Source organism: Haliotis cracherodii, unplaced genomic scaffold (genome assembly GCF_022045235.1).
Source record: "Haliotis cracherodii isolate W230 unplaced genomic scaffold, xgHalCrac1.p SCAF_23, whole genome shotgun sequence".
NCBI classification, from domain to species: Eukaryota; Metazoa; Mollusca; class Gastropoda; order Lepetellida; family Haliotidae; genus Haliotis; species Haliotis cracherodii.
Window position 1 is genome coordinate 3,311,535 of NW_027266279.1, and position 21,923 is coordinate 3,333,457.

General features: G+C 41.1%; 1 protein-coding gene across 4 annotated transcripts in view; it reads right to left on the minus strand.

The window, feature by feature from the left end:
• Positions 1-20,886, minus strand: part of LOC139471651 (uncharacterized) — a 185,808-nt gene extending 164,922 nt beyond the window's left edge. For 3 of the 4 annotated variants that reach the window (XM_071254074.1, XM_071254075.1, XM_071254072.1), the window contains exon 1: positions 20,720-20,886. The gene's annotated coding sequence lies outside the window, so the exon portion shown is untranslated. Of the gene's footprint in view, positions 1-4,487; positions 4,584-20,719 lie in introns of those variants that run through there. The other variant, XM_071254073.1, reaches the window with a different exon arrangement.
• Positions 20,887-21,923: the final 1,037 nt, after the last annotated feature.

Genomic DNA, 21,923 nt, shown 5'->3' on the forward strand with positions numbered 1-21,923 from the left:
ACAGTGGGACTAACTACCAAAGGACTGACCACAAGGACACTCTGAACGATGAAAGCATTTATCCGTGAATGGCCTTGGTTGACTGGCACACATTGTTTCAAGGGTGTCCATGTGGGAGCCCCAAAGCCTCGACGCATCCCTGAAAACCCCAACGATGTCGCTCTTATTGGAAGAAGAGAGTAACATGGGCAGTTGTAATATGCTTCAATTCTTATCGGAGGATCATTGGCTCTTAAGTTTGTCTGTCGGAGATCAAGTTGTCCAAAACTTCATTGTCTACAGTTGCTCCAGCACTACTCAAGAAATGAAATTTATGCATTCCAGACAAGCATGCCTAATTATCTCTGTAAATCTGTTGAGCATGAGAGAGTTCCAGGTGCCTGTGGTTAATGATATTGATTGGCTGAGCGGAGTACTGCATGAAACCCAGATTGACCAGACGCCTTTAAATTAGCCAGAACACTCTCATTAAAGATATTTCCCTCCATTGTTTCAAGAGGTGCTGGGCAGCTTATTGGTTGAGACGTTTGCTTGTTACGCTGAAGGATTAGGTCCTTTTTCCCACTTGGGTACAATGTGTGATACCCATTTCTGGTGTCTCCTAATTTGATAAAGCTGGAATATTGCTAAAAGAAATATAGGATACTGGGGATTTATAATTTCAAGGAGACAAGCATGGATTCTGTAGAACTACTCTATCCTGGAATCCCCACTGGGAGACAAGCATGGATTCTGTAGAACTTTTCTGTGTCCTGGAATCCCCACTGGGAGACAAGCATGGGTTCTGTAGAACTACTCTATCCTGGAATACCCACTGGAAAACATTTGCACTTGGCCGGAATTTACACAATTTGTGGAATATTTAAAGAACATGTTCACAGGAAGACAAACATGGGTGCTGGAGATTACTCCCCACAGGAGACAAGCACAAGCGAGCATCCTAACAGTGATATTCAGTAACAACTCCTCATCCGTACACCCAGACAACAGAGCATACCGCTCATGAACGGCAGCTGTCACCCATTCTGCATCTACATTCTTCATTGTGTTCTACATATTTCACTTTCATCTCAGCGGTTGTCAGTTTCACGCCTGCAGGATCTCCAATGTATAGATTTTTCAATCCATAAAGTATTTATATCCAAGTTTACATATTTCTGTTTCTGACTACCATACATCTTAAAAAAACATTGAGTTATTTCACTTTCATATCAGGAGTTGTCATTTATTTCAGGTCTGCAGGATCTCAGATGTATAGATTTTGCAATCCAAGTATAAATTAATTCTGTATATGTCTACTATATAATCTTTCTAAAGGCTAAATTTATCATTTAATTATGAAGCTATGTTTTTTCATTTATGTTAATTTATCATCACCAAATTAAATTGTTAAAAATGACAGAGAAATGATCCCTTAAAACATCATTGGCAACATCATTTCAGAATATTTTTCATATGTTCTTTATTTTCCCAGGGGATAAAAGGCAGAACATCTCCCCCCGTATAGGATGGCTCAGATAGTTATACCACACTGTGTGACGAGGCTGATTGTGTGTCAACCCACTTTAGTGAGTGAGTGAGTGAGTAGGGTTTAACGCCGCTTTTAACAGTATTCCAGTTATATCACGGCGTGTCAGCTTAATGTGGGAGGAAAGCCCGAAGTGATGCAGGTCTCAGACGTTTATCACTTCGGTGAAACCCACGAGCACGTGTATGGTGCTGACAAACCTAGAAACATAATCGGGGCGAACCGGGATTCGAACCCACAATCATAGGTTTCTGGCGTGCCCAAGGGACGCAACCCTGCACAGCGAACTGCGGCGCCTAAGACGACTGGGCCACCCGTGCCCCCCAACCCACTTTAAAGCATGGATCATTGTTCATAGTCTGCCAACCTCTGTATCTGCCGGCCAGACATCGGAGGTAACCAGGAGACACTAAGACCAACCCTGTACCTCGGAAGTGAAACACAGCTACAGTTACAACTCTCTAGCTCACTTAAAATTTGCTGGAATATGTCAGATAAAGAAAACTCTTATGCGGGGAAACGAGAACTTGCAGAAGTTTCTACACAACAGATGATCCTCACTGCACATAAAGTACACTCTGGGAAGGGTTAACTCTGAGCCAACACTCAAACCCAGTCACCACTGCTTTTATATTGTTAACCCTGGGGTGACACTCAAAGCCAGTCACCATTACTGTTATATTGTTAACCCTTGGGTGACACTCAAAGCCAGTCACCATTGCTGTTATATTGTTAACTCTGAGCCAACACTCAAACCCAGTCACCATTGCTGTTATATTGTTAACCCTGGGGTGACACTCAAACTCGGTCACCATTGCAGTTATATTGTTAACCCTGGGGTGACACTCTAACCCAGGCACAATTGCTTTTATATTGTTAACCCTGGGGTGACACTCAAACCCAGGCACAATTTCTTTTATATTGTTAACCCTGGGGTGACACTCAAACCCAATCACCATTGCTGTTATATTGTTAACCCTGGGATGACACCCCAGGGTTAACAATATAACAGCAATTGTGCCTGGGTTTGAGTGTCACCCCAGGGTTAACAATATAACAGCAATGGTGACTGGGTTTGAGTGTCACCCCAGGGTTAACGATATAACAGCAATGGTGATTGGGTTTGAGTGTCACCCCAGGGTTAACAATATAACAGCAATGGTGACTGGGTTTGAGTGTCACCCCAGGTTTATCAATATAACAGCAATGGTGACTGGGTTTGAGTGTTGGCTCAGGGTTAACAATATAACAGCAATGGTGACTGGCTTTGAGTGTCACCCAAGGGTTAACAATATAAAAGCAATGGTGACTGGGTTTGAGTGTTGGGCTCAGAGTTAACAATATAACAGCAATGGTGACTGGGTTTGAGTGTTGGCTCAGAGTTAACAATATAACAGCAATGGTGACTGGGTTTGAGTGTCACCCCAGGGTTAACAATATAACAGCAATGGTGACTGGGTTTGAGTGTCACCCCAGGGTTAACAATATAACAGTAATGGTGACTGGGTTTGAGGGTCACCCTAGGGTTAACAATATAACAGCAATGGTGACTGGGTTTGAGTGTTGGCTCAAAGTTAACAATATAACAGGTGACTGGGTTTGAGTGTCATCCCAGGGTTAACAATATAACAGTAATGGTGACTGGGTTTGAGTGTTGGCCCAGGGTTAACAATATAACAGCAATGGTGACTGGGTTTGAGTGTTGGCCCAGGGTTAACAATATAACAGCAGTGGTGACTGGGTTTAAGTGTTGGCCCAGGGTTAACAATATAACAGCAATGGTGACTGGGTTTGAGTGTCGGCTTAGGGTTAACAATATAACAGCAATTGTGCCTGGGTTTGAGTGTCACCCCAGGGTTAACAATATAAAAGCAATACCCAGCAATATTATTGACTGGGTATCAAACACCCTTGAACTAATATTTCTGCAAAATCAAGTTGGGACAATTTAACCCAGGCCTAAGGCATGACAAGTTGATGCTTCAACCGACCAACAGGGCTACAAAAGAGATGTGCAATACTCCCATATCAGACATATAACATCGTGATCCTATAGGGAAATGCAGGATACCCGATAAAGTTCAATTTGCTTGGTGACTGACGGATTGTCAAAATTATATGTGTCCCCCCCATGAAGATCTAGGTTAGAATGGGTCTTCAGCAATCCATTCTTGTCATAAGATGCGACTATGTTTGTCATAAAGTCGACTAACAGGATCAGTTGGTCAGACTTGGTTGATGCATGTCATTGTATCCCAATTATGGACTGATGTCATATAGCTGGAATATTGCTGAGTCTGGCATTAAACAACAAACAACAGAGATATTTTTCAAATTTGGTCATGATACAGAGGAATGTCCTTTCAAGAATTAACAAAATCATGAACATGTCTGAATGCCATTTGTTCTTCCAAAATGAAAGTTTTTGATTAAGAAGATTCTGTTACCTAAACCATGGACTCAGACTAGTGATGTATGTTCAAACAGACCCCGTGCGTCTTCCACGACGTCACTATTTGTTGGAGGGATTTAGGTCATGACATAATACTTATCTGCAACTCTCCACTATGTAAATGAATATTGTCTTATTTCCAAGCCCTTCGTCACAGTACTAAGAGCTTAATGTCAGCTATCAGCAAATTTCACAGCTTTTCATTCCCAGATGAAATAAGAACATGTGACCTCATTACTATCTGTCACACTTTCCTTCTCCATCGACTAACAACTAGAGAAATTTACGAGTCCTCGGATACATCCTCATCATCTTCATCTCAACGGGATTTTCCAAGTCCAAACATTACAAAATTACACCGAAATGTACTGACCAGTCAAATGGTGATTATCTTATTATCACAGCTGAATACACAAATTAACAAGAGTACTTATCTGAACTTCAATCTTGTTGAAAAATGAGGACACATGTAGAAACATGTGGAAACGTTTCAACAGGATGACCTACCTTATGATGCAAGTCACTCAGTGACCATATTCTGTAATTAGGCGACAAGTGTTTGTGTACAAGCATGGCCAGTTGGGTATTGATTCTCTCCAGCTGTTATTCCCTACAGCTGTGGGTGTTGATATGTTATTGATAGGAGGGATGTAGACTGGATGCTATATATGACATGTACGGTATGTAAACTTGCATCATCATTGGTAGATTGACATTAACAGATGGTGAGTGGGTGGGCGAGTGAGTGAGTGGTTGGGTGGTTTTGTTGGTGAGTGAGTGAATGAGTGGATGGGTGGGTTTTGTGGGATGATGGGTGAGTGGGTGGGGTTGTGGGTTGATGGTGAGTTAGTGAATGAGTGGGATTGTTTGTGAGTGAGTGAGTGAGTGGAAGGGTGGTTTTGTTGGTGAGTGTGTGGATGTTTTTTTGGGTAGGTGAGTACGTGAGTGTGTGGGTGTTAGGGTTTGTTGGTGAGTGAATGGATGGATGTGATTGTTGGTGGATGCGTGAGTAGGTGGGTGGATGGGGTTGTGAGTGTAGGTGGTTGGATGGGGTTGTTGGTGGGTGAGTGAGTGGGTGGTGTGTTTGTGAGTGTAGATGGGTGGATGGGGTTGTGAGTGTCGGTGGGTAGTGTGTTTGTGAGTGTAGGTGGGTGGAGGGGGTTGTGAGTGAGTGGGTGGTGTGTTTGTGAGTGTAGGTGGGTGGATGGGGTTGTGAGTGTAGGTGGGTGGATGGGGTTGTGAGTGTAGGTGGGTGGTGTGTTTGTGAGTGTAGGTGGGTGGATGGGGTTGTGAGTGTAGGTGGGTGGTGTGTTTGTGAGTGTAGGTGGGTGGATGGGGTTGTGAGTGTAGATGGTTGGATGGGGTTGTGAGTGTAGGTGGGTGGATGGGGTTGTGAGTGTAGGTGGGTGGATGGGGTTGTGAGTGTAGGTGGGTGGATGGGGTTGTGAGTGTAGGTGGGTGGATGGGGTTGTGAGTGTAGGTGGGTGGATGGGGTTGAGAGTGTAGGTGGGTGGATGGGGTTGTGAGTGTAGATGGTTGGATGGGGTTGTGAGTGTAGGTGGGTGGATGGTGTTGTGAGTGTAGGTGGGTGGTGTGTTTGTGAGTGTAGGTGGTTGGAAGGGTTGTTGGTGGGTTTTGTGTTCGAGTGAACGGGTGGGAGGTTGAATAAGTGGGCTACAGTGGCTGTGAGTGAGAGAGTGAGTGGATGGGTGAGTGAGTGACAGTTGTGGAATTCAAAATGTGCACTGCATATATCTGTCAACCAGTTTCAAACTTCTTGAGGGGGCATGGGTGGCCCAGTCATCAAAGGCGCTGCAATTTGCTGTGCAGAGTTGCGTCCCTTGGGCATACCAGAAACCTATGATTGTGGGTTGGATCCCGGGTTCGCCCCGATTATGTTTCTAGGTTTGTCAGCACCATACCCGAGCTCATGGGTTTCACCGAAGTGGTAAACGTCCGAGACCTGCGTCACTTCAGGCTTTCCTCCCACATTAAGCTGACACACCACGATATGACTGGAATACTGTTAAAAGCTGTGTTCAACTCCTCACTCATTCAAACTTCTTGAATCCTGGTAAAACTGATGCTAAGCACACTATGTAATCTCAGCATCTGAATCACTGCAACTGACATGTAATATACATGTAGGCAAACCTTAATTCACAACTGAAGCTGGGTCTATAACACACATATGTAAACATAAATTCCATCTGTATCAATTTCATGTTCCACAAAAAAAATTCATATGCAAGTCTTTTTTAAAGGATATACTTCAGCTGTTGTCTCCCCATGTCCATACTCATCATGTGCTCATTAAACTTGTTTCTCAGTCGAATTTAAGAAACAGTGTCAAGGGATAAGCAGTGACACCAGAACAGCTGAGTAAGCATCTAAATCATGGGGTCCTGGGCCCCTAGTCATACACATTCTCAGAATTTTGTTCAGAAAACTCATAGTTAATGTTCAACTGAGGAAAGGAGAGCTTTGTAATAGCCCTGAAAATAATTTCAGCTGATGGCAAAGTGAAACTCCGAGAGTAGCTCTTAGAGGGAATTTCCACCATATCTGAAGTAAATCCTCTGCTAATTATAGAAATATTAGTACTCTTTGAGGGAACATTACATATCATGTGATGTGTCATGTGACTCAATTTCTGACCAGGAGCTTGTTATTGAGTCACATGACTGATCACAAAAAAAGACAGGACTATTAACTGATGATGTGGTCAGCTGACAACTTAGTTATTTACACAAACTTATTTGTCATTAAGCCTTGTCATACTGTGTCATGGAGCTTACCTGAACATAACGTTATGTACAAAAGATCAGTGTTCAGACAACTAAGATGCAGAACACTTTTGAGGAGGTAGTGAAAAATGTAAGTTTTCTTCCCATTATGTTAAAGAATCAGTCATGCTTATCCATTCAATAACTGACTTCATTATGTGGTTATTAGTTTTCATTTTTGTATCACTGAAATATTTGAGGAAATAGATTATATATATTTATTTACCTGAGTTCTGTTATGCTCATCCAAACTTTGTATTTATGTTTAATCAATCGTTTATTTATTTAATTATACATGTACCTGAGTTATGTGATGCTTATCCAATATATATATTCATGTTCAATCAATAATTTGCAATTCTATGAAAAGGCTTTTTTTTTAAATAACTCAAAGATTCAAATAAGATGACATTATCTTTTCTTGTTGATTCAGAAGAACCTAATGTCATCATCATTGTCAATATGTAGTTTATTGTGATCATATTTAAGATCAAACTTCTGCACGAAATGAATAAATGGCATTGGTCTCTTTAGTGTTTGTGTGTGTGTGTGTGTGTGCACGCGTGTGCGAGCGTGTGTGTGCGCGCGTATGTGCGTGTGTTTGTGAGAGAGTGAATATTTGTTAAAATGCTTTCAAATTTTCTCAACACTGTTAATAAATCCTCTCAAATTAATTTCTTTAGAAACTTACAAAAAACACAAGAAATACTTACCGGTAATACTTTGTTTTATGTTAACAATAATCATAGTTCACAGAAAATGCAAGTGAATTTCCCAGTAACACTTAAACTAGGCCATACATCAACATTGTGATGCCAGTAGGAAAATTGTAATTTGAGAATCAAAGTCAAAGGATTTCAGATTTAGAAGTGAATGTTTCATAAAGCTGACATGACAGCGGTAAACAATAACAACAAAAATAATTGAGGAGAACCTCATGGAGAACTGAGGATTAGTGAGGATCTGATCTGGGTATAAATACTGCCAGCCCTCAGCGAAAATCAAAATCATTGCCAAAAGTGTAAGAAGAAAGTGCAGATCATATGCCACAATTAGCAGTCCAGAGGAACCTATCAATGAATGAACAAAATTTCTTAACAGAAAATAAACTTAATCACTGCAGATTAGGGCCGGGACCAGTCCAAGTTTTCTGTCCGTGTACCCGACCCTCTGTTGCCCGACCTTACCCGGGTATCCGACCCTCTGTTACCCGATCTTACCCGTGTACCCCACCCTCTGTTACCCGACCTTACCCGGGTACCCGACCCTCTGTTACCCGACCTTACCCGGGTACCCCACCCTCTGTTACCCGACCTTACCCGGGTACCCCACCTTCTGTTACCCGACCTTACCCGGGTACCCCACCCTCTGTTACCCGACCTTACCCCGGTACCCGCTATATAGGTCTCATGAGATGGGTACAAGATGTCAAGCGCTCTGGCAAAAAGTACTTAGGTACTCTACAAAACGATTTTAAATGTCATGCATACACTGAAGTTGACAGCCTTATATTTATTATAAAATATATGTCGAAAGGAATGCATGAATAGTGAGAGAGAATAGTGTTACCTGTTGTGTATTCACAGAGTTTAAGATATTTTTGAAATTAAACAATATATTATGTGACAAACCATGGGTCCAGGTAGTCCCATGGGTACCCAAGTCTGGGTAGTCCCGTGGGTACGCAAGTCCGGGTAGTCCCGTGGGTACCCCGGTCGGGTAGTCCGGTGGGTATCCGGGTCCGGGTAGTCCCGTGGGTACCCGAGTCCAGGTAGTCCCGTTGGTACCCCAGTCCGGGTAGTCCGGTGGGTACCCCGGTCCTGGTATAGTCCCGTGGGTACCCGGGTCCGGGTAGTCCCGTGGGTACCCGAGTCCGGGTAGTCCCGTGGGTACCCGGGTCCGGGTATAGTCCCGTGGGTACCCGAGTCCAGGTAGTCCTATGGGTACCCAGGTCTGGGATGTCCTGTGGGTACCTGGGTTCTACCACGGACTTGTTATATAGGTCTGTGGTTCTACTCAGTACCCACCCAACAAAAGAACCTGTCCCAGCCCTACTACAGATTTGTGTTTATAGTTTTATTTTTCCAAAATTTGTTGTCAATTTCACCAAAATTTGGAGCCATTTATTCAAATTGTCTTGGGACAGTTTTGCATGGGGCCATTTTCTCTCCAACCCCATCCAGATACTAGTCATACAGAGTTGTTGTCATTGCCATTTAATAGCATCAGTAATGATATGAACATAGCAAAGCTCCAACGATTTGTGTGTGAGTCTATGGCTGAATATGAAATGATTGTCACAGATTGTGGGGAAATGAATAACTATCTTGCAGTCACTTTATTCACTTCAGATACCGACCCATGAAGATCCGGGGTAGAATAGATCTTCAGTAACCCATGCTTGCCGTAAAGGCGACTATGCTTGTCGTAAAAGGCGACTAACGGGATCGGGTGGTTAGGCTCCCTGACTTGGTTGATACATGTCATCGATCCCAATTGCCTGGATTGATGCTCATGATGTCAATCACTGGATTGTCTGGTCCAGACTCGATTATGTTACAGACCGCCATCATATAGCTGGAATATTGCTGAGTGCGGCGTTAAACAACAAACAAACAAACAAATACACTTCAGATACCACAATATACTCCTTGAAAATAATCAGGTGGAATGCCCCTTTCTGTGAATGGTGGCTGTTTTAAAGGGTTTAGACTTAGCACTGCAGCTGTTTGTTGTTCATGCTGCAATATTCCAGCTATTTAATGGCACCCTGTATAAAACATAGTTTTAGACCAGACAAGTGACTGATAGAATGATCAATGTCCACACCAGGGATAGACATGGTCACTAGTCTGTCCAAGGCTAGTAACAATCTACACGGTCCAGTTATTTTATAAAAAATCTCATTATTTGACATTACCTCTTTTCCGAAATGAGCCGGGGACAAGGTGCATCTGACCGGTGGCTTAGGCCCCTGCACACAATTGGCCGAGTCACCGAGTCTGACCATCTGATCCATCTTGTCACCTTGGACAACAAGCACAGGGTTCAGGGGACCTATTGTAACCCCATACCCCATGTTGCCATCAAACAACATCTGCTTGAACCAATGACTACTAATGCCTATAGTTCAACAAATATCATCATCAACCAACCAAAATCTGCTTCAACCAATGTCGTCATAAAGCATCCAACATTTGCTTCAACCAATGTCGTCATCAACCAAACAACATCTGCTTCAACCAATATTGTCATCGACCAACCAACATCTGTCTGAACCAATGACTGCTCCAACTAATGCCTATATAGTTCAACCAATATTGTCATCGACCAACCAACATTTGCTTCAACCAATGTCGTCATCAACCAACCAACATTTGCTTCAACCAATATTGTCATTGACCAACCAACATCTGCTTCAATCAATGTCTGCTTCAACTAATGCCTATATAGTTCAACCAATATTGTCATCGACCAACCAACATCTGCTTCAATCAATGTCTGCTTCAACTAATGCCTATATAGTTCAACCAATATTGTCATCAACCAACCAACATCTGCTTCAATCAATGACTGCTTCAACTAATGCCTATATAGTTCAACCAATATTGTCATCAACCAACCAACATCTGCTTCAATCAATGACTGCTTCAACTAATGCCTATATAGTTCAACCAATATTGTCATCAACCAACCAACATCTGCTTCAATCAATGACTGCTTCAACTAATGCCTATATAGTTCAACCAATATTGTCATCAACCAACCAACATTTGCTTCAACCAATGACTGCTTCAACTAATGCCTATATAGTTCAACCAATATTGTCATCAACCAAACAACATCTGCTTCAACCAATATTGTCATCAACCAACCAACATTTGCTTCAACCAATGACTGCTCCAACTAATGCCTATATAGTTCAACCAATATTGTCATCAACCAACCGACATCTGCTTCAATCAATGATGTCATCAGCCAAACAACATAAAGATTAACACACGTCTACCAAAAACTATTCAACTATCAAGCAATCTCCATCAATGGACGATATGTGCCTGGTTATGCAGAAATTACTATAACAAAGAGCATGTACATCTGACCAGTATGAGTAAACAGGCTTTTACTGTCAGTAAACATACCTGTGAGTGCCACAGGGGCGTCACATCCATGACACCACTCTGAAACCATTACTGGTTTTTGCCGTCTCTTCCCACTTTCCATTATTGAGTGTATGTTTTGCATATATTGGGAAATGTATACGCAACATTGAATGTCACACCATTAACTGTGTATACATAGGAATCCTTTTGAAGCTTGAATCACAGAGCCAGCTTCCAGAAATAGTCTGTTGAAGGCAGTTGTTGGTTCAGTGACCTGTGAAGATCTGGGTCAGAATTGGTCTTCAGCAATCCATGCTACCAAAAAAGGTGACTATGCTTGTCGAAAGAGACGACAAATGGGATGAAGTAGTCAGGCTCACTGACTTGGTTAATACATGTCACTGAATCCCAATTGCGTAGTTTGATGCTCATGATGTCAATCACAGGATTGTCTGGACCAGACTTGATAATTTACAGACCGCCATCATAGAGCTGGAATATTGCTGAGTGCGGCGTTAAAGAACAGAAAAATAAGTTGGTTTAGTTGTACCAACATGACATTATGAAAGTACTTGCAGCACAACTGATTGTGAGACTGTGGAAAGATTATAAACTGAATAGTATCAAACATAGATGAAGTGAGTGAGTTTGTGTCAGTGAGCATGTGAGTTTGTGTCAGTGAGCGTGTGAGTTTGTGTCAGTGAGTTTGTGTCAGTGAGCGTGTGAGTTTGTGTCAGTGAGCATGTGAGTTTGTGTCAGTGAGCATGTGAGTTTGTGTCAGTGAGCATGTGAGTTTGTGTCAGTGAGCGTGTGAGTTTGTGTCAGTGAGCATGTGAGTTTGTGTCAGTGAGTGTGTGAGTTTGTGCCAGTGAGCGTGTGAGTTTGTGTCAGTGAGCATGTGAGTTTGTGTCAGTGAGCATGTGAGTTTGTGTCAGTGAGCGTGTGAGTTTGTGTCAGTGAGCATGTGAGTTTGTGTCAGTGAGTGTGTGAGTTTGTGCCAGTGAGCGTGTGAGTTTGTGTCAGTGAGCATGTGAGTTTGTGTCAGTGAGCATGTGAGTTTGTGTCAGTGAGCATGTGAGTTTGTGTCAGCGAGCATGTGAGTTTGTGTCAGTGAGCATGTGAGTTTGTGTCCATGAATTTGTGTCAGTGAATGAGTTTGTCTCAGAGAGTTTGTGTCAGTGAGTCAAGAAGGACTCCATGAGCTTCACACATTGTACCCAAGTGTGGAATTGAACCCACAAGTCAATCCCACCATTAAACATGAAATAATTATGTACAAACCTGTGGTAGATCTCGGATCTCATTTCAGTTAGTTTGTTCACTACCCCTTTTCTCTGAAAACAGATTGAAGTGGTTGTGCAGTGACCCCCTTTTTAATTTCCTTTTAACCAAGGGCAGATATTACAACAAGTACAGTAAGCTTGATATGAAAGTGGAATATTTCCAAAATTGCAACAACAAGAAAAATGAGAACATAGGTCACATATAGCAGAAAACAAGGCCTTTAATAAAAAAAATAATCAATTTGTTGTGGCTAGATTATAGCAATACTAACTGTCCTATATGATTTTTTACTTCAAGACAAGATCCGAATCAATGTGAGGGCATTCAGTTCTTGACTGACTTGCATGATCAATTTGATTTACGTGAGTTCCCGTAGTAGATTACGGAACAGGTCTTAACTACACGAGGAAATTACATGTGATGGGCACAGTGATTGTATTAGACTCAGTCTGCACCTTCGTTGATCAGACTAGAAAACTGTGCATTTCACTCTCTGAAACTCACCAAGTAGACTGTGAGATTTGATTTGGTTTGGCAATGTCGTAGGGAATGTTTCATGTTGAGCCAAAACTGACCAGCTGATGAAGAGGCAGCGAAGCGATTTGTAGCCACGCATAGTGGTTAGTGATTCACCAAACATAAATCAGTGGACTCTGAGAATGAGCTTTACACATTGTGAAGGGTGAGTGAGTATGGTTTTATGCTGCTTAAAATAAATAAGCCAGCAATATCACGGCTGGGGACAACAGAAATGGGCTTAACACATTGGATCCGTGTCAGGAATCAAACCCTGTGTTCGGTGTGACAAGCTAACGCTTGAACCACCAGGCTACCCGACCACCATAGCATAAGTGAAGAGGGAGGATAAAAGGTCAAAAGTAAAAGTGGGAGGGCTTGAGAGATGTTGGTCTGTGGAATTGGGATGTAAAGGATAAAAGTGATTGGAGGGTTGGGAGAGGTTGGTTCGTGGAATTGGGATGTAAAGGATAAAAGTGACGGGAGGGTTGGGAGAGGTTGGTTGGTGGTGTTGGGATGTAAAGGATAAAAGTGACGGGAGGGTTGGGAGAGGTTGGTTGGTGGTGTTGGGATGTAAAGGATAAAAGTGACAGGAGGGTTGGGAGAGGTTGGTTGGTGGTGTTGGGATGTAAAGGATAAAAGTGACGGGAGGGTTGGGAGAGGTTGGTTGGTGGTGCTGGGATGTAAAGGATAAAAGTGACGGGAGGGTTGGGAGAGGTTGGTTGGTGGTGCTGGGATGTAAAGGATAAAAGTGACGGGGGGGTTGGGAGAGGTTGCTTGGTGGAGTTGGGATGTAAAGGATAAAAGTGACAGGAGGGTTGGGAGAGGTTGGTTGGTGGTGCTGGGATGTAAAGGATAAAAGTGACGGGAGGGTTGGGAGAGGTTGGTTGGTGGTGTTGGGATGTAAAGGATAAAAGTGACAGGAGGGTTGGGAGAGGTTGCTTGGTGGAGTTGGGATGTAAAGGATAAAAGTGACGGGAGGGTTGGGAGAGGTTGGTTGGAGGAGTTGGGATGGGAAGGATAAAAGTGACGTTGGTTGGGGAGAATGGGTCGGCGAGAGTGGAATAGGTCAGGGTAGGCTATGGTCATATATAGGGGACCGAAAAACTTCAGTTACTGTTGTAATATTAGTGATGATTTGATTATTAACTTTACAGTATGGGAAATGGAATACAGGGTCATATTTTATGAAAACATAAACAAAGGCAGACTGTTTCCAAAGTATGTGCCAGAATTTTTGTAATTGTAAGTGCACCTGCCCATTTACAAAACGTTGTTCACCAATCTTTTCAAAAATCTGTGGCCACACTTGAAGGAACAACAAAATGGGGCAAAATTTCTGACTATGATATGAAAATGTAATCACTCCCCCCATTGTCATGTCATAACATGAACTGAATTCAACACATTGAAGCACCCATAAAATACACATTCTAAATTCAACTTTCATCACGGTAATCTCATGACCAAATGCAGTCACACATGTTCTGACTCAGTCCATGATTGATGAGTGGAAGCCGGGCTCCCATATTAGATCACTACAATGCATACTTGATTAATCAGGCTATCCTTGATCACTGCCTTAAAGATTTCACAGGAAGGCAAAATTGGTTTCTTCATTCAATTTTTTTTTTTATAAATGCATTCAAGGTAGTTGACCAAAAGTATCTGTTGAGTTGAACATTCTGAACGACACAGCTTGAATTGGAACATGTTAATTTTGATGTTTTCAAATAAAATATTTTAATTCTGAATAAAATAAATAAACTATGATAAAGAATTTTAATGAATAAGGTTTATTATTTAAAGCCCCATCTGCGGTAGTAACAACCGCACTCTAGTGGGCGGAGCTTATACAAGTGATCTGACACGTCAATATGATGTCATGATAACACATACATTTCATTGGTTGATGCATTGAATGTGTCACATGTACACATGACCATGTGCTTTGCTATTTATAGCGCAACCGTAAATAAGCTCCGCCCACTGTGATTGATGCAGACGCCAAAGACGATCAATTCGATTTTTTATGATAAAACTACAGAAAATTTATTGACTTAGATCTTGATATGGAGCCATTTGTTGTATCCATGGTTTGTCATTCAAGTTGATACGAAGTTTGACGGTCAATGGTGATCTGGTTCCCCTATGGTTTTCAAAACATTTCTCCCGACACTCGGTTGTGTTTCCATTGTCAGTCATTGTTCGAAACTGAAACACCGCCACCTTGCGGGCTATTTATAGTCAGGGTGGGGCTTTAAGTTCTATTTATTTCCTGAAAAGTGAGGAAAAGTGGAAAAGTGTGACCTTCCATGTATATCACTAAGAATCTCAGTCTGTCTCAGACAATGAAGGATGTCATGATATGCTAAAATTACATCGGTGCTTGAAACTTCCAACACAAAACCTTGACCTGTAAGTCAGACATCAAATGATGGAGGCACTAGTGACACATCTCGCTCACTGTACACAGGTATTCTCTGCTGAACCAAAACATAAAACTGAAACCACATGTTTGAACCGAATGTACTGATCTGTAAGGCCAGTTTAACATAACAAATTGTCAAAAACAAATTCCACATTCAGCTGACGGTGTAATGTACTTCAACACTTTTCAAAGCGGAAAGAAAACCCAACTCACTCACTCATCCCAGAACTGTGACTATTGATTAACAATTTGTTTCCAACCTTCCATTGAGATCATCACGTTTCAACTTGATTGACTCCTGAAAATTTGGGAAAGGGTTGATAACATCTTGTACAATGTATCAACTTGCAGATCAAAGGTTCAGAAGATCCATCCTCATCATTCACTGATACTTTCATCCTCAGCGAGCAAACTTTACAGTCTTCAATTTAATGATTATCCTAAATCTTAATTCGAAAACTTAATTTTTCCACATGACAATTTTAGTTTTGAGGAAGAAGCCATCAGTGACTCAGGCTACTTGGTAGTTTCGCATGTATGCGTAAAATAAAAAGCATTGCATAAATGTTTGAGATACTTTCAACAATAAATAGGCATCTCTAATTGACATTGCATACATTTATGCTCACAGCAAATATTTTATACTGTCAGAAGCCTTAGAGACGAACATGGAATGGTTCAAGTGAAGAAGGCATGTTGTAAATGTTAATCTTCTGAATGGAATTCCCCAACAAGGAAATGCACATGCAATGTGCTACATTCCATAGTTAATGTGCACCACATGTGCATCTGATGGACAGCCCTATCTCCAGCTGTCTGACTGTCTGACCCTGCAGGGAGCTGCTGACTGCCTGACCCTGTGAGTGACCATGTGGGAAGCAGCTTTGGAGTGTATACATTCTTAAACTACTTTGTACCACTTGCTTAAATCAGAGACCATATACCGATATACGGTCTCTGCTTAAATGTTGTCCAACTGTTTACATATCTTCCCACACACAATGCATATATTCTGAACAGTTTTTATTTAAAACTCCTTCCTGTTGACAATATGGGGTGTGATATGAGCAAATATACACCTGGAAAATATTATATTTTCGTATATCTCTAACTTCCATGTATGTTTTGGAAATATCTACACATGATATTGATTTCATTTTGACAAATGTCTAAGACACTAGTAACTGATGCCCCTTGGGCAGGTGGTACAAGAACACTATGTTTTATCCAGATGGTTGCAGGTACTGGGTCATATTTGAGGTGAAGAAGCTGATGAAGCGGTTGAAAGGGTGGTCAGATATTGCTGGGTAACAGTAACAAAACATGCTTTTAGAAAATCAATTTCTCTTTCTGAATTTCAATGTGAAAAGGATATTAATTAAAAAAATAACAGTGAATTTGTGACTACCTTAGAAATAACTTCTTCTTAGATATAATGAGATACCATGCTGCAGTTTAACATGAATACCCCACTCAGACATAGTATACTGACTCCGAGCAGACCAGTCCTTGCTTTAACCCCTTAATGCCGAGCGCCAGACAGAGTAACAACAAGTACCATCTTTTAACGTCTTTTGATATGACGTGGACGCGGATCGAACCCCGGACCTTCCGCTCTACCACTAGACCATGGAGGTGGTCAGATTATATTTGAAGTCAACCATACTTTGGACTGATATGGTGACATGTGTTTTAAGGCACCTGACCTGGCTGTACAGAGTTGCCTGCCTTTGTTTAGCCAGGATTCACTGCTTTTACGTGTGGATTTCACCCAAGTGGTTAATTAAAGTCCATCACCTGGACACGTTTATTATTTCACCCAAGTTAGGCAGATATAAGTGAAGTACTGTTCAAAGCTGCCTCTATCGTTAATGCACTCTCCGCAAATTGTTTTTGTCCAGTTCTTTCTCAGATGGTTCTCCCTAAGAAGATCATAACCCCATCCCATAACATGGACTTTTGATTATCTCTGGGCTAAGATTGCTTTCTGGAACAGGGCCCGCATGTCGTTGTAATGTTGCAGTGATTCTTGAGTGTATCCTGTAAGTTTGTTTAGACATTGTTCTGGCAGAAATACAAACATGGACCCCAGGGCTACATACTGCTTGTCAGACATGTATATATTACGAAGCTTACTTTCAGAGAAATGATGTCAAATTTTGAAAATACAGTGACTACATGCTATGCACCTCATACGCAGCTTGCATTGTATACTCCCCAGGGAGCTGAGAAGGAGGATTGAGTACACACTGATCCATTGATTGGGCTTTTAAAAGTGCTTTATTATTATTATTATTATTATTATTATTATTATTATTATCTTTATCCCATGGGTTCCATTATTGTCACAAAAGGCCACAGAATTGTAGATCCATTAACTGTTGCCAGTCCAAAACATGCTGAATACTATGACGAGCAGATTACATCTCTGCATCTGTGTACCAATGGGTTACCATGTCAGTACCGGAAAACCTTTCACAGACCACTAGGTTGTACAGTATGCCCCATATTAAGCTCCATGCCCCATTTAGCACCCCCCAAACCAGCTTCAAGACCAATCTGGAAATAATCTTTGAGGAAGCCCCTTGCTAAGATGGAAAATTTAGCAGCATAGGAGGGGTATTTAATTGCCTTGTACTGTATTTGATGCATAATACTGGAAAATTCCAAATTTCTGAATCCCTTAGAGTGAGGTGTGTAGTTTGCAAGATAATATGGTAACTAATATCATCGAAAATGTTTTAGTTTCATCAACTTGTGTTGACTACCCTAGCTCTGAAAACAAATGTAAATCATTGTTTAAAGTTTTAATAAGTGTTTTCGTCAAATATCTAAGTGTTTAAGGAGCTTATTGTAGCAAATACTAGTACTGTAATTGATTTGATGCTTTGAATTCAAGCTGCAATATCCGATAACAAGTTATCAAAAAATATTCTTTAACACAATGGCATTATCCTGTCTTTGTAAAGATATTTGGATTAGAAATATTTGGATTAGGAAACTGTGATGTAAACTGCTGCGCAGCCGAAACTGTGATGAAAACTGCTGCGCAGAGGAAACTGATGTAAACTGCTGTGCAGAGGAATCTGTGGTGTAAACTGCTGTGCAGAGGAAACTGTGATGTAAACTGCTGTGCTGAGGAAACTGTGATGTAAACTGCTACGCAGAGGAAACTGTGATGTAAACTGCTACGCAGAGGAAACTGTGATGTAAACTGCTGCGCAGAGGAAACTGTTATGTAAACTGCTGTGCAGAGGAAACTGTGTTGTAAACTGCTGTGCAGAGGAAACTGATGTTAACTGCTGTGCAGAGGAAACTGTGATGAAAACTGCTGCGCAGAGGAAACTGTTATGTAAACTGCTCACACAGATACAGATCAGAAACAAGCTTATTGCTCACACAGATACAGACCAGAAACAAGCTTATTGCTCACACAGATACAGACCAGAAACAAGCTTATTGCTCACACAGATACAGATCAGAAACAAGCTTATTGCTCACACAGATACAGACCAGAAACAAGCTTATTGCTCACACAGATACAGATCAGAAACAAGCTTATTGCTCACACAGATACAGATCAGAAACAAGCTTATTGCTCACACAGATACAGATCAGAAACAAGCTTATTGCTCACACAGATACAGACCAGATACAAGCTTATTGCTCACACAGATACAGACCAGAAACAAGTTTATTGCTCACACAGATACAGATCAGAAACAAGTTTATTGCTCACACAGATACAGACCAGAAACAAGCTTATTGCTCACACAGATACAGATCAGAAACAAGCTTATTGCTCACACAGATACAGACCAGAGACAAGCTTATTGCTCACACAGATACAGACCAGAAACAAGTTTATTGCTCACACAGATACAGACCAGATACAAGCTTATTGCTCACACAGATACAGATCAGAAACAAGCTTATTGCTTACACAGATACAGATCAGAAACAAGCTTATTGCTCACACAGATACAGACCAGAAACAAGCTTATTGCTCACACAGATACAGATCAGAAACAAGCTTATTGCTCACACAGATACAGACCAGAAACAAGCTTATTGCTCACAAAGATACAGACCAGAAACAAGCTTATTGCTCACACAGATACAGACCAGAAACATGCTTATTGCTCACAGATACAGATCAGAAACAAGCTTATTGCTCACAGATACAGATCAGAAACAAGCTTATTGCTCACACAGATACAAACCAGAAACAAGCTTATTGCTCACACACATACAGACCAGATACAAGCTTATTGCTCACACAGATACAGACCAGTATGAGGACTGGGTGGAGATATAATATGTTTTCAGATGTACAGCAGTTTCAAGAAGAGTGAATGTTTGAAATCATAATATTTTACTCCAATAAGATCTTAAAAACATCCCAAAGGACTCAAATCTCTCTTGCGTTGGTTGTACACACCACTGAGGACTGACCAATTTTAAAATCATTGTCATCTATCTCGTTAAAATTAATATTCAGTTTCAGTTCATTTTATTGTCTAGTTTAACAGAAACACGCATTCGGACTGACGTCAATCAGTTAACGGCTTTCACTTCAAGTGCCTTAGCAAAGGATGAACCACCTCTCAGTAAAATATTACTGTGTAACACTGCCCCTGACCGTGTGCAAGGAGATTTGTTGTAAGGGAAGATATCTTTCCTTGTGTGATCCACAACACCCATCTCCAATTGATCCAATTTGTCTTGAACATAATCATAAACAAACTCTCTATAAGCAAATAGTATTGATTTTAACCTGTCCAGACCCAAACTTTCATTTTATTAAAACTGTAGAACTCTTCATACATAATTTTTGAACAACTTGACAAAGCTGTGTAATATTGATTTTCAACAAGAGAAACCGACATATACAACACTAACAGCTTTTTGGGACATCAGACCTTTTCCAAATACTTCCTTTATCATAAACACAAAGTCATAGTTTCACTCACTAATTATATTGATAAATTGTCTAATAATGGACAAATTCATAATCTTCATATGGGTTCAAACTAATATTCATAAAATGGTTTTATTTAAATCTAGACTCCATAACATGCAAAATTATGTCTTTTGACATTACAATTTCAAAATATCCATATTTGGCCTCAAGATGGAAACCAAATATTCATATTTATATTAAATTGCGTCACATGACTGTTGACAGTGCACACCGTGATAGCACACACTAAGACGGGGAATGTTTCCTTCTGTATCTGCTCTGAAGGAACATGTGGAACATGTCACAGTGTTCTGTCAACAACACACATTTCAATCTCCGACAGTGGAACCACAGCGGAAGGTCCTTTACAAAACACAATATTCTTAAATATGCACTTTATGTTCGAATGTCTTAATGTCAAAGGAACTATTAAAACATACAGTTTTGACATCTGAACTTTCAACAATTACAGTTATAAACAGTTATAGAAACATCCAAATAAACAAACTAAACAATAGTGCCAGGAGGCTGGGAAGGTCTAAGAAGATAGCTCCAGACTTTAGGCGACACCATCTTGATACAGGCATCAGGTTCTATCGCCACGACAACACATTCTGTATTCACTTGCATCGAGGGAATATTTCATTCATACTTACTGGATAATGAATAGCATCCAGGGACTGTGTTCCAACATGTGTATATCAACGTGGGCAGCTCTTTGTGCCAGTCATTTATCATTGTAAACACATGTATGTAGCCATGTACAACATATCCTCCTGTGTCAGTCCCCTACATGAGGCTGTTGTGTGACTGGCTACTGGGTGCAGAGAACCATTTCTCCAGACCTCATTCTTTCAGCAGTGACCCTGATGAACTCTAACCTTTGACCTGGCTGCTGTATCACAGATACCTCATGGTTATGACATTGGGGGAGGGAGTGTGTGTGTGTGTGTGTGTGTGTGTGTGTGTGTGTGTGTGTGTGTGTGTGTGTGTGTGTGTGTGTGTGTGTGTGTGTGTGTGTGTGTGTGTGTGAGAGAGAGAGAGAGAGAGAGAGAGAGAGAGGGAGAGGATGGATAACTAGATTGAGTGATGGAAAGAAAGAGAGGTAGGATGGATAACTAGATTGAGAGAGAGAGAGAGAGAGAGAGAGAGAGAGAGAGAGAGAGAGAGAGAGAGAGAGAGAGAGAGAGGGAGAGGATGGATAACTAGATTGAGTGATGGAAAGAGAGAGAGGTAGGATGGATAACTAGATTGAGAGAGAGAGAGAGAGAGAGAGAGAGAGAGAGAGAGAGAGAGAGAGAGAGAGAGAGAATTGATAACTAGATTGAGTGCAGAGTTATTGTGAAGGAAACCGGTTACCGATAAGCAGTCATAATGAAATCACTCCTGTGTTTGCCCTGTTTTGGTCTGAGGGTGATAATCTTGTTCAAGATTCATTCTTGTTGTTGAATCTTACTGAGAAGCTTTAAGAGAGCAACAATAGTGCAAATCAATACTGACATAATAACATCATCCTTTTCCAGAAACATTTCATTCAGAAGTAGTGTGTAATAAATATTAAACTGATTGGTTTCAAAACACTGCATTCATCAGAGATTATATTGCTGTGACAAACAACACTTGAAAAAAAAATTAAAATTTAACTTTACTTTTCAACCTCCCCATGAGGCCTACAACATATTTTATTATTCTCACATGGAACCAGTGTTGGCAGAATCATCTTTCCTAACTTAAACAAGAACATTACAATGATTTTAGAATCAAAACAAGATATTCTTGGTGTGTGTGTTTGGGGGAGGCATGGGGGAATGGCCTGGAGGAGTGCCTGTTATGGGGTTTTGTGAGACCTGATATCTTTTT